Genomic DNA, 16,039 nt, shown 5'->3' with positions numbered 1-16,039 from the left:
ACACCTAAATTGGACCGGATTTTCAGAGGATGACTGTCATTCCTCAGCACTTTCTGAAAACCAAGAATGAAAACATTAAGTTGGGCACCCAAAAACCACTAATAATTTTGAAAATCTTGGCCTATAATTCATATTCAATTATTCTGTCACCAGCCATCCTTATTTACAACAAGAGCAAGATTATGTGATTTTACTATGCTGTTTAGAATTTTGCCCTTCTCCTAAGAAGAGTGTGATACAGTGCAGGCCAAGTTAAAGTGTATCTCTTAGCCACAAAGAAATTAATATATATTTACACAAATATACCCTTCTACAAATCTACTTTCTGTCATTTTAGTGAGATACATCATAATAAATAACTCATTTTAAAATGTTTGTAACTAAGGTGCACTGGAATAGAAGCAAGGAGAGGCCAAACAATAGGAAATGGGAGTTGAGGGGAAATCAACCCCTTTATTATGGAAAACCCACCAGTGGGGGCAGATGGAGAGGACCAAAGGATAAAAAACCGCTCTATCTTAAAAATAAATTAATATGTTGTCTGCATGAAGCTGTCACTCCCATTTTATTCTGTTATTAGTTATTATTTATGATTTTTTATTTTGCCAAATGCAGTTTGGAAGACATAATCCTAGCCCCAAAGAACTTGCAATCTGAGGGATAGTTTCTGTAAATCATAAAATAAATGAAACATTTTGTCTTTTAAAAATACTTAAGTGAAGTGCAGATGCCATATCTGACATAATGAACAATAATAAGATGAATTGGGATGCAGAGAATGTTTTCCTTACAATTATTTTGTTTTGTTTAAACAGAAAAAGGAGCTTTTCATAGTTGTAAGACGTGTCAGCAGGTTTTTCAAGCCTCAGTTGCAACAGTGATGCAGTTACACCAAAAGTTGCTGGTGTCATACTGTTGTTTTGTTTGTGAAGGTCTGAGATTAAAAATAAATGTCTAGATTTACTTCACATCCATGTAAATAGTAATCTGTGAGAGACTTTAACAGGACTGCATGCATCACAGGGAAAAGAACATATGTATGGCATACTGTGTAGACTGTATTGTTATAATCTCCTAACTTATTTAATTAGCTTCAGGTTCCATATTAACCACTAATTTAAAAAAAACAACATTCTGTTTATGGTAAATTGGTAAAGGCCTCTGAAACACCTTTTGAAGAGAGAGATTATTAACACAGCATGCAGTACTAGTCCTTCATAGTATCGCTTTGCAATGTTATTGTCTGAAACCTTTTTGATAGTTCAGTGAGTAAATGACCATTTCAGAAAACTGTTTATCTTCTTGTTTTCAGACCAGTGTGATGGGATTGATTTTCTGTATTTACTTACTAACTAGTCATTGACTATATGGATGCATTACAGCCTTTCTGAACTTCTCTGTTCTGTATGTTTTGGCCTCTGAATGAATCCATCCCGAGTAAAAATAAAAAAGATTGATAATCAGCAACAACTGAAATCCTGGCTTTTGCTGCTTGTTTACCAGTTCAGACTGGCAAATCATAACACAAAGAATTGCTCTTCCATGGGGCTTGGGGCACTATACAGTGGCAATAAAAACCCCACTTCGGTATCCAGTGGAGTCGTAGTTTATTACCACAACCCTCCCAAGTCAACCAATGGACACCAGTTTCAAGCGTTTTAACTAGTGCAGATCATCCTTGCTCTCACTGACCTGAGTTTGCTGGTCCTTCTACCTGCCCTGCTAGGCTGTCTACAGGTCCTGAAACATTAGTAAAAGAAACGAGATGATCTTTGTGTGTGAGTGTGTGCATATGAGTGTGTGTGTGCGTGCGAGTCTCTCGCTCTTTGGGTGTAACAGGCCAGCTGTATGGCTGGCAAACCTGTCCCTCAGTCCCTGAGCCAATCGCAGGCTGCCTTATATAAAAATGAATGTTTTCAGTCTCTCCGGGTTGCATGTACTGTATGTGGAGCAGTGTACAGTGAAAACCGAGGCTCTGCTGAGTGTTCTTCTCTTTACTTTCACATAGAGAAACACTGACTGGCCACTGAAACACACGCACACACAGAGACACTCACAGAGGTAAGTGCACACAACCCCCCAGCCTTTCCCTTCGCAATCCGGGTAGGAGAGGTGCCCTCTCCACACACTTTCCTTCCTATTACTCACTTAGCAGCACTGGGGCAGCCCCCAAGGACTCCTCCAGCAGCAGCAGCAGCCGGTAGGGTGGACTTGGAGGAAGGCAGAGACCTTTACATGTCCTGGGCTGCTGCTGCCACGATTTCCAGCCACTTTTCCTCCCTCTTTTCACCCCAGCCTTCATTTCAAACTTTGGGTGGGGAAGGGGTTTGTTTCTGCCGCCTCCTTTCCTCGTTAAAAGGCCGGGCGTGGGGGGGGGGGGGAAGGGGAGGTGAATTGCAATGCAATGCATAAGAAAAAAAATACACCAGGGGTAGGCCAGCCAGTGCCAGGCTGCGTTTGAACCAGTACCTCTCACCACAGAGAGGCAAGAGCAGCAGCAGCAGCAGCAGCAACAACGGAGGAGCGAGGGGTGGGGGAAAGAAGCTGAAATAGCGAGGAGGGATAACAACAACACACCGGCTGTGCGGTTGTGGGGGGCTTGACAGGGAAATCGCGGCCGCCAGAAACGAAACTTCATCCCAGGGGCCGGTGGGGGGGGAAAAGTGCGTTGATTTCTTTTCGGGGCCAGGTTTCTCTGTGGTTTTGTGTCACTTAGAAAAGAGAGCGAGAGGGAGAGAGAAGCCAACAACAACCAGGCTCGGCTGTTCGCTCTGAGAGTTGGGAAGCTCTATTTTCCGGTAGAGCCATCCGTGCGATGCACTCCTCCCCCCCACCCCATGTTGTAATTTGCTAGAGAAAAAGTGGGGCTAGTGCAAGCCGGGGAGGAAGAAATAATAAAGGGGGGCGGGGGAGGGACGGAGGAGGAGAGAGGCTGTGTCAGGATTTTGCATGAATGTGGGATTATGTTGTGTCAATAAGTTTAAGGTGGAGAGAGAGAGGCTGGGGGGGAAGGAAGGCCTTGGCTGTTTAAAGTCCTATTTCTGAAGGTAAGTTGTGACATTGGATGGTCGCGATGACAGAAAACTTGGAGATAATTTGCCCAGGGAGGGGGTTGGTGCCTTTAGTGGGGGTTACTCAGTCATCAGAAGCCAGATTGGTGTTAAACTGTTATTTGCTGCTGCGATATCGGGTCGCTGGTAAATTACCGAAATCAGACTCTCTCTTCGCCCCCCCCCCCTCCGTTTCTCTCTCTTCCTCTTCTCTCTCTGTTATTTGCAATGTATGAAACTTGCATGGCTGGGAGGAGAGAACCGAGCCAGTGTAGGTTTGCAATGGGGGAGGAAGGGAGGGAATAGCATTGATCCTGGGATCTGTAAAACAGCAGGTTTGTGTTTAGAAATATCTTTTTACAGCCCGCTGCCGCTGAACGAGGAAGGTAAAATGAAACGATGCAAAAAGAGGCTGAGACAACATGTACGACAGAGCGAGAGAGAGGCACAGACAAGCTATTTTTTTGCTTTCCTTTTCTGTAGAAAGGGGAAAGAAAATGCCTGAGTCTCTCCCACTCCCTGTGAGCAATGGCTTGCTGCTTTTATTTTAACTGTGTGAGGGGCAAATTAGCGACTTCTCACGAGAGGATCTTGTTTAAAAGTTTTTAAGAGGTGAGAGTATGTGTTGGGGAAAGGGGGAGAGGGGGGGAAGCCTTGTGGAAGGTGGTGGCGAGAAAGCAGCCAGGCTGCTGAGGATGGTCACTTGGCCTGGGGCTTTGAAACCATTGCCTGTCCTAAGAGTGACACGTTCAAGTCCCAGATCTAGGCGCAGCAGGGGGTGGGGGCAGCTTGCCACCACCCTCAGCCCACTCCCCGATATTAACACGCTGTGGAGATGGAGCGGAGACAGGAGTCTAGGTCTCCATGTGGCTCTTTGCAGCAGCAGCAGCACCTCCTCCCCGGTGGCAGCAGCGGGATCATCGCCCGGGCCCGAGGGGAGCAGTAGCAGGGAGGTGTTTTTTGCCAGTCTGATTTACCAAATCTCGTTGGGGAGGGAAAACTGGAGGGCTGGGGGGAGCTGCCCTGTGGTCCTCCCCATTCTCCCTCCGCCTCCCCGTCCTCCCTCCCCTCCTGAAAGGTGTTGTGCAGACTTTTCCCCCTGGGAGGGTGAGATTTGTGCATTACATTATTGCTCCTCTCCTCCCCCCCCAAAGCAAGATGGACTCTCTTCTCTCTCTCTCTCTTTCTCTCCCCCCTCTCCCTGTGTCTTGTCAGCCTTTAAGATCGACATTTTGTAACTAAGATGCAAACTTGATGGTGACCAGGAGGAAAAGGGGAAAGACGTGGGTCAGTCTAGCCTCTCTCCATATTTAATACCTTTCCTTTCACCCCACCCCAGAGCCCGGATTCTGTGGCTCTATACTTTGCACAGGGGGTGGGTGGCGGTGGTGGCTTGCAAATGCATTTCCCCATGCACTGTCTGGATTCAGGTCTCTAATCTCCGTGTGGATTGCGATGGTGGAAGGGCTTGTTTGGCGATTTCAGGACTCTCTAGATCTGGAAAAGGGGAATGGGCATTACCTGAAACAGTGCTACAACGTTGCAGCCGCCTCTCTCTCTCTCTGTGTATCTCGTACCTGAAATCTGGGCTTGATGATTTCCTAATATTATTATTACGTCGCTGAATTTATCCACGCTGGGGATTGAGCGAAAGCACTTGTGTAAATCGTTGGGCTTTATTGTGGTTTATTTTTGTGACCAACTTTCTGCCTTTTATTTTGATACGTCGCACATTTCATGGTGTGAGAGAGAAAATAACCCACCCCGCTGATGCACACTCAGATGATTTGTTCCACTTGCCCAGTCCCAATGCCCTTTAAAGACATGGTGCATCTTTTGTTTGCTGTTTAAGGCTTCCTGCGACTGTCAACCTGCTTCCCGTTTTAAGGAGAACTTATACGAGGGGGAGGGAGGTGTGAGGAGGAAGCAAGTTTCAAGTTTTGGGAATTTCTCCTCTTGTTGTCGTTGTGGTGAGTTGCAATATTGTAAAATCATGGTGTACTGATGATGTGCCTGTATTTGATACTTTATAGGTCACTATCACATGACAAAGGCTTTGAGACAGCTTCATCTTCCTCTGTCTGTAATTTCCATTTGCCTTCCTGGGTAAGTATGTAAACTGTACAGGGGGGAAATAGTGTAATTGTTGTTCATGAGATCCAGGGTTCCTTGTTCCTTTTCATGGAGAAGATGCTTGTTCAGGTTTTAGCACCTCAGAAAACATAGCTTCTTTTGGGTGCTCACAGGAACTGTCAGATTACAAAGTTTGTGTGTTAGGAATACAAGGGGATGGGTATTATGAACATGAAAATTAGAAGCCCCGCAGTATTGGGATCTTATTAGCTCATTTATGAAAGAAAAGCCCTTGGCTTTCAAAGAATAGTTGAATTATGGCAAAAGTTTTAAAACAACGATTGACATATGAAAAGTGAGTTAAAAAGTTATTAACCATATACAGCCTGTAAAACTTGAGGCTGGCAGTAGGGATGGGAAAATATGAAGAGGCATATGTTTAAGAAATCTAAGAGTTGGGGGACAGTTGTAATACTAGGGTGACAGGCATTAACTTGGTTTTAACATGCAAATCCCACTTTCCTGGTAATTCTTGTGCTTTCTGTATCTCTTCCCATTTCTCTTCCTGGGATTGGTTAACACAGGTAGCTGCTGAATTTGAAAGACAAATTTTATTGATTATATTGCTAACATTTTCAAAGTACTTTTAGGAACCAGAGCATTTTTGTTCATTTTCTTTGGAAGAGTTTGACACTATTGAACAGACATAATGTACTCATTTCAAACATCAGGTATCAGAGGGTAGCCGTGTTAGTCTGGATCTGTAAAAGCAGCAAAGAATCCTGTGGCACCTTATAGACTAACAGACGTTTTGGAGCATGAGCTTTCGTGGGTGAATACCCACTTCCTCAGATGCAACATTTCATTTCAAACAGAGGTTCGAACCTGTGTGGCCAAATGAAGAGCTGATATAAGTGGGTGTAACTCAAATAGCGTCGGTGCAGTTGAGCCTACTGACAATGGTTTGAATTTGGCCCTGATGATGGAAAAACATAGCAACATTGCAAATATTGAGTATCTATAATTAAAAAACCCCAACACACATTTAGGAGTTGAGTTTAGTTCTCATAAAAGCTCATTAATAACACAGTCTTGATCTTCAGCAGCCCCTGTATGGCAAACATGAGGTATGTGATGATCTCAAATAGGCAAAGGAGGCTGTTGGGAGTAGCTGCTCTTACGGGATCATTTGAAATGGCTGCAGCCACAATACTAACTAGTGGGATACTGGCAGCGAAGAGAATGTGCCCCATGACTTGTCAGAGTATTGGAGGGAGGTGAATTCTGTTTCTTTTCCCAGTTCCTGCAGAGATTAACACCCACATTCCAATAATTCAGCCTCTATGGGGAGTAGTGAGTGGGGGTATATACATGCTGTTCATCCTTTGACATAAACTGTAATGTCGAAAGAAAATTAACACAAAATAAACTAATCACAATTTTATTACAAGACCAGTTGCACTGGAAAAATATAGTTCTCAAAAACTGCAAACCAGATTTTATAATCTTACTGATAAGACTCACATTATGAGCAGAATAGTTGTTTCAACAGTCTTTGCAAAGTGAAATCGCATACAAAATTCAAAAGCTTACCGATAGGACCCAGACTTTTGCTCAAAGCTGAACACACACACACACACACACACACACTTTTGAAAAATTTTCTGTTTACATTTGAAGTCAAATTAGAATTCTGTACACTACAAAGGGTTTTCTCTTTATTTGACATAATGGTGTAGGATTTTTGGGAAGAGCAGAACTTTGAGACTTTACATCATAGCTGGCATTGTCCTAATACTGTCCTTGGTCCTTGCACTTAATATATAGCTTCCACACAATATGGAGATGTGTGGGTGCATAGAATTCTGTTCCATAAATGATGGGCTGATCGTGTTCTCCATACAGCTCCACAAGAAGTGGACAGTTTAATTCTACTTATACATACAGAACCAGTGTAAATGCAGCTCCAAATAGCATTGAAATGGTATTTACAAATTAGGAAGCAGAGAAATGGTAAAATATCCTATTGAAGAGGAGGAAGTAATGGAAACTTTAAGGAAGCACTGAATAAATTTTTGTTTAAATTGAAAAAGTAATATAAAAATGTATCTAGTTAATGGTAGAATGGAGATTTCCTCAAGGTTGGCTGTTACCAGATACTTTCATTTACTTTTGGGAATTCTTCTGTTTGATGAACAGTAAGATTTTTTTTTTTAATCACATGGTTTTAGGAGCTATAATCACTGTATAATTTGATTTTAAACACAGTTTAGCAAACAATTTTCATACAAATCCCAATATAATGCATAGGGTCAGATTTTGATTTCAGTTACAAACTAATCTACAATAATCCCAATTAAGTCAGGTGTTGTGGGGGTGCAGGAGTGGAGAATTGTTTCCTCCAGGATCCATGTGCAGAAGGACCAATAATCTCAGACACTAGCACATAATCTCAAATGTTGGACATATTATCAACATACACCACTTGTCTGAATTACTGGAGCAAAATAATAAATAAGGTTTCAGGTAAACACATAATTCAAAATAATGTAAAATCCTCTTTGGTGTTTTTGGTCAGCACAGAATGTTTTAGTGAGCAAATCTAAGACCTGTATCACAAACCTACTGCATGCCCATGGAAGTTACCTTCAGCAAAAGGCCTGTAGGAGAGACGGTGATGCAAATTCATTTATAAGTATCTTCCTGTCCAATGTGAAGAGGAAAGCCCTAATGTCTCCTGGTTGTTCTTTGAGTAATTAAAGATATTAAATGTCAGTTTTCTACATTTAATATCAGTGATAAAAATGTTAAGTATAAAAATGATTTTCTTTCATCCCAAAGGATCTCAAAGCACTTTACAAATTATGACCCCAACTCACAGATCACATAAGTAATATTAAGCAAATGAGTAGTCCCATTAAAGTCACTCATGTGGTTAAAATTATACCTGTGCCTAGGTGATCTGATGGATAGGGGGCCTAAATACTATACTTACAACAGCACTGAAACATCGCCAGCACTGGAGTGGAAAGTGACAGTCATCTTGCGTACAACACACAATGTAACAATGCAAGGATAGGAAATTTCGGCCAAAAGCATTGGGGTAAACCTTTCTTTTACATAACGTGCAAAAGAAGGATGTATACACACAAAGTAGCTAAGTCCTCTCTTTTACTTTTTATGGTAGATCGATCTATCTATGCAAAGTAATTAGATACATGTGTGTATATAGATTGTTTATTAATCCATTCACCCAGCACCTGTGAGGTAAAACATGGCATCTGTTTAACAGTGCATGGCCTCCATAATATGCAAGATTTCGTGTATATTCAAAAGTGGTTTAGAGCGGAAGGATGGCATTATAGATTAGGCCCTGGGGTGGGACTCAAGAGATCTGTGTTCAATTTCTGCTTCTGCCACACATTATCTGTGTGACCTAGGATAAATGGTTTAGTTCAGAAAGTTTCAAAAGTGGCCACTGGTTTTGCCTGACTTAATTTTTCAGTATGCTGCCTTGGGCTGAGCAGGCAAAGTTCCAGTTGAGGTCAGTGGGAGCGACAAGTGTTCAGACTGAGTCACCCTGAACTGGAGACTGCTTTTGAAAATGGAGGCTTTTATCTCCCGCTGCTTCACTTTTCCATCTGTAAAATGGAGACTATTAATATTTCCTTGTATCATAGGAGTGTTGCAACATTAAACTCATTCATATTTGTGGGATACTACAGTGATGTGAGCAACAGAAGTACCTGCAGATAAATCACATGGTGCACATGCTATACCACAGGTTTTCTTGCTGATTATGATGTTTCATAATTACAAATGATATTACTCTAAATATATTTTGTTCCTTGTTACTTATAGACCACTTATCTTGATTTAAATACTTTAATTACATGTATTAAAATTATCTCTAGAACGTAAATATGAAAAAATCAACTTTCTTTCATTTAGAGTATAATTTATTTAGTTTGTTTCTGTGGTCTCTTGTTCAAAGCCATTTTATTTTTCAATTTTATATTAAAATGTTACTATTTCAGACCCTCATTTGTAGGTCCACAGTAACAACCAATTCTCTGAGTTTAGCTGATAGTCTCAGTTCTGTTGCTAGTGGACATTTGTCAATTTCACAAAAAAAATGCTATCACAGCTGACATCTTCCTTGATAGTTTCAGAATAGCCCACTGAATGAGCATAAAGATTGAGCTAATTGTAGGAGTGAGCCACCAAGTCACTGTTGAACCACATTGGTGAGGCAATGTGGAGAAGTTTGCACTCACATTGCTGTTCTTGTTCTAAAAATAAATAATAATAATTAGTGATAGGTCCTGATTCAGAAAAGCACTCACATCTGTGCTTCCAGCAAAGTACTTGAACCACTCTGTAGTCATAAATCTCAGAGGTGGACCAGCATTATTATCTCCATTTTGCAGATGAGAAAACCGAGGTGTAGAGAGATGGCTTGCACAAGGTCACAAAGCAGTCCAGCAGCAGACCCAGGAATAGAATCCAGATCTTATTCCCACTCTAGTGCCCTGTCCCCTGGAACATGCTGCCTCCAAAGCCCGGATTCAGGTAGTTGCTTAAGCAGGTGCACTGAGCATGTAAGATGCCCAATTGACTTCAGTGGGACTACTGATATGCTTCAAGTTAGATACTTTAGGTACCTTGCTGAATTGGGGATTTGAATGTATAGGACTCCAGCTGTGTCAATTTGCTATTTTGACAGTAATTTAGTTACTAGTGCAAAAAAATAAAATAAATTTGCAACTTATATTCAGCTGTTAGTTTTTCTTTATAGTCAGATTAATGGACAGGAGCGTCTAAATATCCAGCAATTTATTAACCTGAGGCTTTTGCCTTTTCCATTATATGCATCATTATTTAACCAACAGTGGATAATTTTTTACTTTTCAGCATCAAGTTTTAGAAATAAGATGTTGCCTTGCAGGCATGTGGTAGTAAAAGAAACAAAATGTACTAAAACTCACCATCCCCTACAATGAAATTATATTAATATTTATAATTTATCTAATTTAAATCAGCATTAACTTTAATATGAAACATATAACTTCCTGAAGCAGCTACTTTGACTATATGACCATATTTTGATAAATAAAGGTGATTTATCAATTTGAACTTTTACTTCTGAGCTCAGTAAACATATTTCAGCGTATCATTCACATTTGCTGGTTACTATTTCTTGACTGAGGATATGTTAGCTTTGATTTAAAATAAAAGTTCTCTTTGAGGAGAGGAAAAATAAATGCACCTATTTGTAGACCTATTTGTAGTGTGCGCTCACAATGATAGCGGTGCTTTATTATTTTATTATAGGCTCAGTTACATAAGAGATTAATCAACAAAGAAAAAAACATACTTTTGACAGACTTTCCAGCACTTCTGCTTTCTTTTTCTCTAGCATAGATATGCATAATATAAGAGCGGGTCCATAAGATTTTTTTTTTTGTATGAATAGGAAACTTCAACAATTCAACATGTGAAAATATATTGGCTTTGGGTACCTCTGCCTGCAAGAAAGTTTAATGCAATGAAAAGTTAGTCATTAGCAAGGGAAAGAAAGCTAACTGAATTTTGTAAGAGTAGATTCAGATTATTAGTTGCTTAGGAGACAGAGAATTTTTTTATAAGAGGAAGCCTTTCCCCCTAGTATTTTGGTGGAAGAGATTTTATAAGTGATGTATTTCTACACAGGTGAAAAAAAGTCACTTTGAAAATATGAAGTAGCACTCCACTGGTCTGTAATGTCACTAAGGGCCTGTGACAATCAGGGGCTTCATTCAGCAAAATATATATTCAATGGGTTTCCATGAGATGGGATCTGTAGAGCTTAATTCAGATTCGAGAGACCAAAAATGTCTGTCTGTCTTTGCTATGGCTCTTAACAAGTTTTTTGTCTCCCCTTCCCTTGCTGCTTTGCAAGTGAATGAGAAGGTGCATCTCCCCCAGTGCCTGTTTTTCTGACAGGTAATAAATATGACAGGCTGGGTCAGATTCTGCTCTGAGCTTTGCCTTTGTAAATCCAGAGTAATTCCAGTCACTGTAATGGAGTTACTCTGTGTATGCACAGATGTAACTGAAAGTTCCATGTCACCCAGTATGCCTGAAAGAATGCATGCTAAGGGATTCATCCTGCTTCCACCAAATTCAGCGAAAGCAGGATCAGATGGTAGAGGGCCTGATCTTGCTCTTATTAATGTCAGTGACAGTAGAATCAAGGCCAGACGAGGATACAAATGAAGAAGGCGCACACAAACTGCCAGTGTCCTCGTAGATTGTGACTGCTAAATACACCATGATGCTGTTGCATTGAGGTCTTTGAACCCAGGCCCTTTCAGTCTCTGCAACATAATATTTTTAACAAGCTCCACCAAGACCTTTCAGAATATGCTTTGGCATAGTCTCATTTGTTCTCCAGTTTTATTTGTGTCTGTATGCCACTATGTCAGGAGTTACCCACACTACTAGCAAGAGCTCTTGAGGCTGGGTAATACACTTCACATGATAATAGTTAGGATTATGCCTCTTGCAGAGGAATAGTCAGTCGTCTTTCTCCGGCATGTGTTCTTTTGTGCCATTTTTGTCTGTATGGGATTTTTGTGGTTGTTAAAGCAATACATACGAGGATGTCATCCCAAGAGATTTGCAGATGAACTTGGGGTAGAGGAGAAGCAGGGTGGCTAGATTTCCTTTCACTTACGCCGGTTTAAATCTGGAGTAACTCCACCAAAGTCAGTGGAGTTAAACTCTTGTGAGATTCTGATCCAAAGTCTGATGACAAAAGCGTCAGAAGGAATTCTCCCCCAGTAGTGTTTTTTGCCAGGTTGCTGAAACTGTATTGGGTTTAGCCAGGTTGGATTTGCTTTCTGCAGATGGTCTTTGAGCCAACCAGGCAATGAAATATGAGATAGTGATTTTTCTTAGAGAGCGGATGATACATTGGGAAACTAAGGCATTTTTGGACTAATTGTCACTGAAGAACAGACTAGGACCAATTCTGCATCTGGATCCATGCAATTTGATTCCTTACAGAGACACAGTGACTTCAGTGGGGCTCTGTTTGAGCACAGGGATTCACCCATATGCGTCCAGGTGCAGGATTGGATCTCTAAAGTTGTTAGAAGCCTCTAATTTTCCTCAGAGGAAGCAGCACATACCTTTGCTTCACATTATTATTAATTATCATTTATATTACAATAACGCCCAGAGGGCGCAATCTGGGTCATGGGCCCATTGTGCTGGAAGCTGCACAAACACATAGTAAGAGACAATCCAATCCTGAAGAGCTGCCAAGCTAAGATGACAAAAAGTATAGGGAGGGGGAGAGAGAGAGTCAAAATATACAGACTTCCCCTAACTGAGAGGGGATTCTCCCATTTTATGTTTTCCAGTCTATTTGTTGATGAAGTATATGGCGCACACATTGTGATTTGTTGCAGTAAAACATACCACCCTAATTTGACCTTGGTACTAACAAGAAGGGTCTTCTCTGGGCCAAGCTTTCATTTATGCCCTGTTTAAACTACACTACCAGTAATGCTTTCCTAACAGACAGGTATAAGTGTAGGTTTAGGAAAACCATTATGCTTCTAAGACTTGATGTTTGGGTTTCAATACTCATCAAGAAATCTTTAATAAACCTTCCATGTAGATTTTGAATGCTTGTTATTAAGGGAGCATGCCACTACCATTGTAGTTCAGATCAAGATCAGCTTTGAAAATCTCAAGACACCCTGGATGGCTAAGTAAGGGGATCTTTTGGTAAATCCAGAATAGAACTGTGTATTGAGGAAGAAGTATTATCACACCCACCTTTCTGAAGTGTCCAACTTTAGCACTTTTTTCTCTTTACAAATGGTTTCTTCATGCCTAAGTTTCCAATTGAATATGACTGATTTATGCCATGTGAAAAATGACATGCGTGGCTCAAATCATGCCAGTCAGTGGGCATTCCATGTGCCATATTTGCAAGATCAGAGCATAACTTTAATTTGAAATAGTCTATAAAATAGATTTAAAAAGAAAATAACTCCTTTTTTTAGTCTGTATGGAATATTATTTCTGTACATTGTGTTAAATATCAGCCATACACATTATTCGTAATATATTTTGAAATAAGTATGCAAAATTGAAGCATGATCAAATACTGATTATGAGGCTGGTGTGCAAATTAATAAGCAAATTAAAATAGCATAATTAATTTCCAGCTTCATTAGAAGAAACAGAGACATGCACTAGGGGAGGAGGAGAAAGGGAAAGAATTCAATGTTTGCAGAATGAAAAGTGCTAAAACTGGTAGTGAAGTAGGTTACGCAAGTAGCTACTGAAAATGTAGTATTCTGGTCCAATTGATAAGAACTTTCTTAATGCATAAATAGCAACCAGAAGTTCCAGAAATCATGAAATCAAGGAGGTTAGATTAAATAGAGAGAGCTAGTTTTTCAACTGGAACAAGCAGAGATAGCTTTAAATTTTGTTTATTGGTATACAGAAGATTAACAACAGGAGGCAAAATATGAAGGGCTAAATACTGCCCTTGGAAGTATGTGTGGAACTCTCATTGACTAGAAAGAGAATTGCATGTGTGCATTTGGGGGTGAAATCTAGCATTAAGTGTTTGAATGCAAATTTGGTAATACAGCCATATTTGCTTTAAAGCCGTAGTTTGTGCCTATTGCCAAATTACAATACTGCTTTATTTCTTAGTAATTCGGTATACAAAGTAGTCCATGGTGTTTCACTGCACTCAATATTGTGATAAAACAACTGCAGGGTATGTGAAATGAGTTGTACAGTCAAAAGGCACACTGTGCGGCAAGGCTAAGATTTTCAAAACTGCCGCAGAGATTTGGACACTCCATTTCCATTCAAATTAATTAGAATTGAGCATCCAAACCCCTTTGGCAGCTTTTAAAATCACAGCCAAACTGTTTAACTCTTAGAAATGATTAGTTTAAGGTGCCCAGATAGCAAGTTTAAAAAATCGAGACAGAGTGTGGGGGGATAATCGGCACTTTTATAAGAAAAAGCCCCGAATATCAGATCTGTCCCTATAAAATTGGGACATCTTGTTACACTAGACTAGTTTAACTGTTCACAAGAACAGTCCTGTCACTCTATCAAAAGCAACTTTGGGGTGTATCCCCTTTAAATTCTTTGCAGGATTATCTTATATTGGTCAGTTACAGAAGACCCATCAGTGGGAAAGCCATTGATCATGTTAAGTAGAAACCTTAATGTAAATTGTCAAGCCTTCCATCTCCATGTACTGCGTGTCATTTGGGCCAGACTGAATCAGAGGTACTCTGAAAAAAAGAGGCAGTTCAGAAGGCGTAATCAGACATTCCACTCCTTGTGAGAATGGATTTCACCTAAAGAATTGGGATTAGCAACCAGTTGTAGCCAGTAGCCAAGTGACTAGTTTATATGGGCAAAAATCCCCTCCCTGGTGGATCTGTAGAGTAATACTTAGTTTGCTATGGCTCTCCCTTTAGTGTGGTCAGACAGGAAGAAAACAAAACAAAGCTGTCAGCAGGCAAAATGTCATCAGGGTCAGACACACCCTGTCCCACTGGTAGGTGGAGATAGGAGATGTGCATTTCAGCTATCTGTCCACCCGCATTAAGGAATGCAAAGTTCCACATTTGGATTGTAGGCTCAGAAATGTACAGCTCACACAATTACACAAAATATTCACATTTTAGATGCTTTTTTTTGACGGAGTGGTTATCCATTTATAGGTCTATCCTAGCCCTTCCCTCAGAACTTGCGTTTTGTAATCTTGTCACTTGATCATGTTTTTCCATATTTTATCCTAATCAGTGAAGTTGATATTCAGTCAGTTATGGTGACTCTTATATAACCAAATATTCATAGCTGAGGTTAGAGACGTGAATAGAAATTAAGAGAAAATTTGAAACAAAGGTTAAAATGATATTGTAAATTGTGAGTATTTGGAACCGTATATTAAAAAAAAATCTTCCTTAAAAAGTATAAACCCGGGTCATTTTTAAAAAACAGATGGGAGAATTACTGAATATTATCTACTCTTTTTCCTAAGAGAACAGGCCTAAATAACAGGAATCAGTCACAATGAAGCAGTCACCATTCTCATCTTAATATACATTTGGAACTAGTGCAATCATGTCCAGAGTCTGGGGAAAGCCAGAAATTTGGGTAGCTTATTATTTATTATTGAAACTGCAAATTACTGAGACACTCTATGAAATCCCCTTTAAAAAATAGCACTTATTTAACATGAGTGTTTTGAACAGAATATTTTACTGATGTGGCTGATTTTTATAGTTACCACAGCTTCATATGGTTGAACCATCCTTTTCCTAACTGGTGTGGGTCTTAAAACAAAACAAAACAAAACCATGTAAAATATTTTGGATATTTTCCACAGGAGCTCCAACAGTGTGAGTCGTGCTTAGGTGTTTGAACCACGATTTTCAATAATGATTTTTGGGTGCCCAAGATGAAATACCCTAAAGGGGCCTGATATTCATAAAGTGTTTAGCACCATTCTCTGAAAAATCAGACCCCTGTAAGGTCTTAAATGCTGGACACCCTGAAATTGAGCCACTCAAATTCACTCTTCATATTTGACAATATGAACTATGCCGCTCTTTTAAAATGGTCTTATAGTCTTTGGGCCTAACTCAGACCTGGTGTAAACTGGAGCAACTCTATCAGCTCTTACAGCAACTGCAAACAGAATTCAGCCTTTTTGTTTATAATGAAAGCACTAGCTAAGCCTGCTAGGAGTAGTGCATGTTAAAAATATTGCTCTGACTACATTGATAGCGTGTGGTTGGAGGAACTATATCCATTTTTATATCTCATGGCTACAAATTAAACTTGCTGACTGTTTCCCTTCCCTTTGATCTATCTGA

At 40.2% G+C, this 16,039-nt stretch overlaps 1 protein-coding gene across 6 annotated transcripts in view; it reads left to right on the top strand.

Annotated features, from left to right (window-relative positions):
• The first annotated feature begins 1,933 nt into the window (after window positions 1-1,933).
• Window positions 1,934-16,039, top strand: part of BBX (BBX high mobility group box domain containing) — a 216,066-nt gene continuing 201,960 nt past the window's right edge. For 2 of the 6 annotated variants that reach the window (XM_030582309.1, XM_030582282.1), the window contains exons 1-2: window positions 1,934-2,061; window positions 5,084-5,156. The gene's annotated coding sequence lies outside the window, so the exon portion shown is untranslated. The other 4 variants (XM_030582307.1, XM_030582302.1, XM_030582288.1 and 1 more) reach the window with 4 other exon arrangements.

The sequence above is a fragment of the Gopherus evgoodei genome, chromosome 1 (genome assembly GCF_007399415.2).
Source record: "Gopherus evgoodei ecotype Sinaloan lineage chromosome 1, rGopEvg1_v1.p, whole genome shotgun sequence".
Taxonomy (NCBI): Eukaryota; Metazoa; Chordata; order Testudines; family Testudinidae; genus Gopherus; species Gopherus evgoodei.
This window is presented reverse-complemented; position numbering and strand designations above follow the sequence as displayed.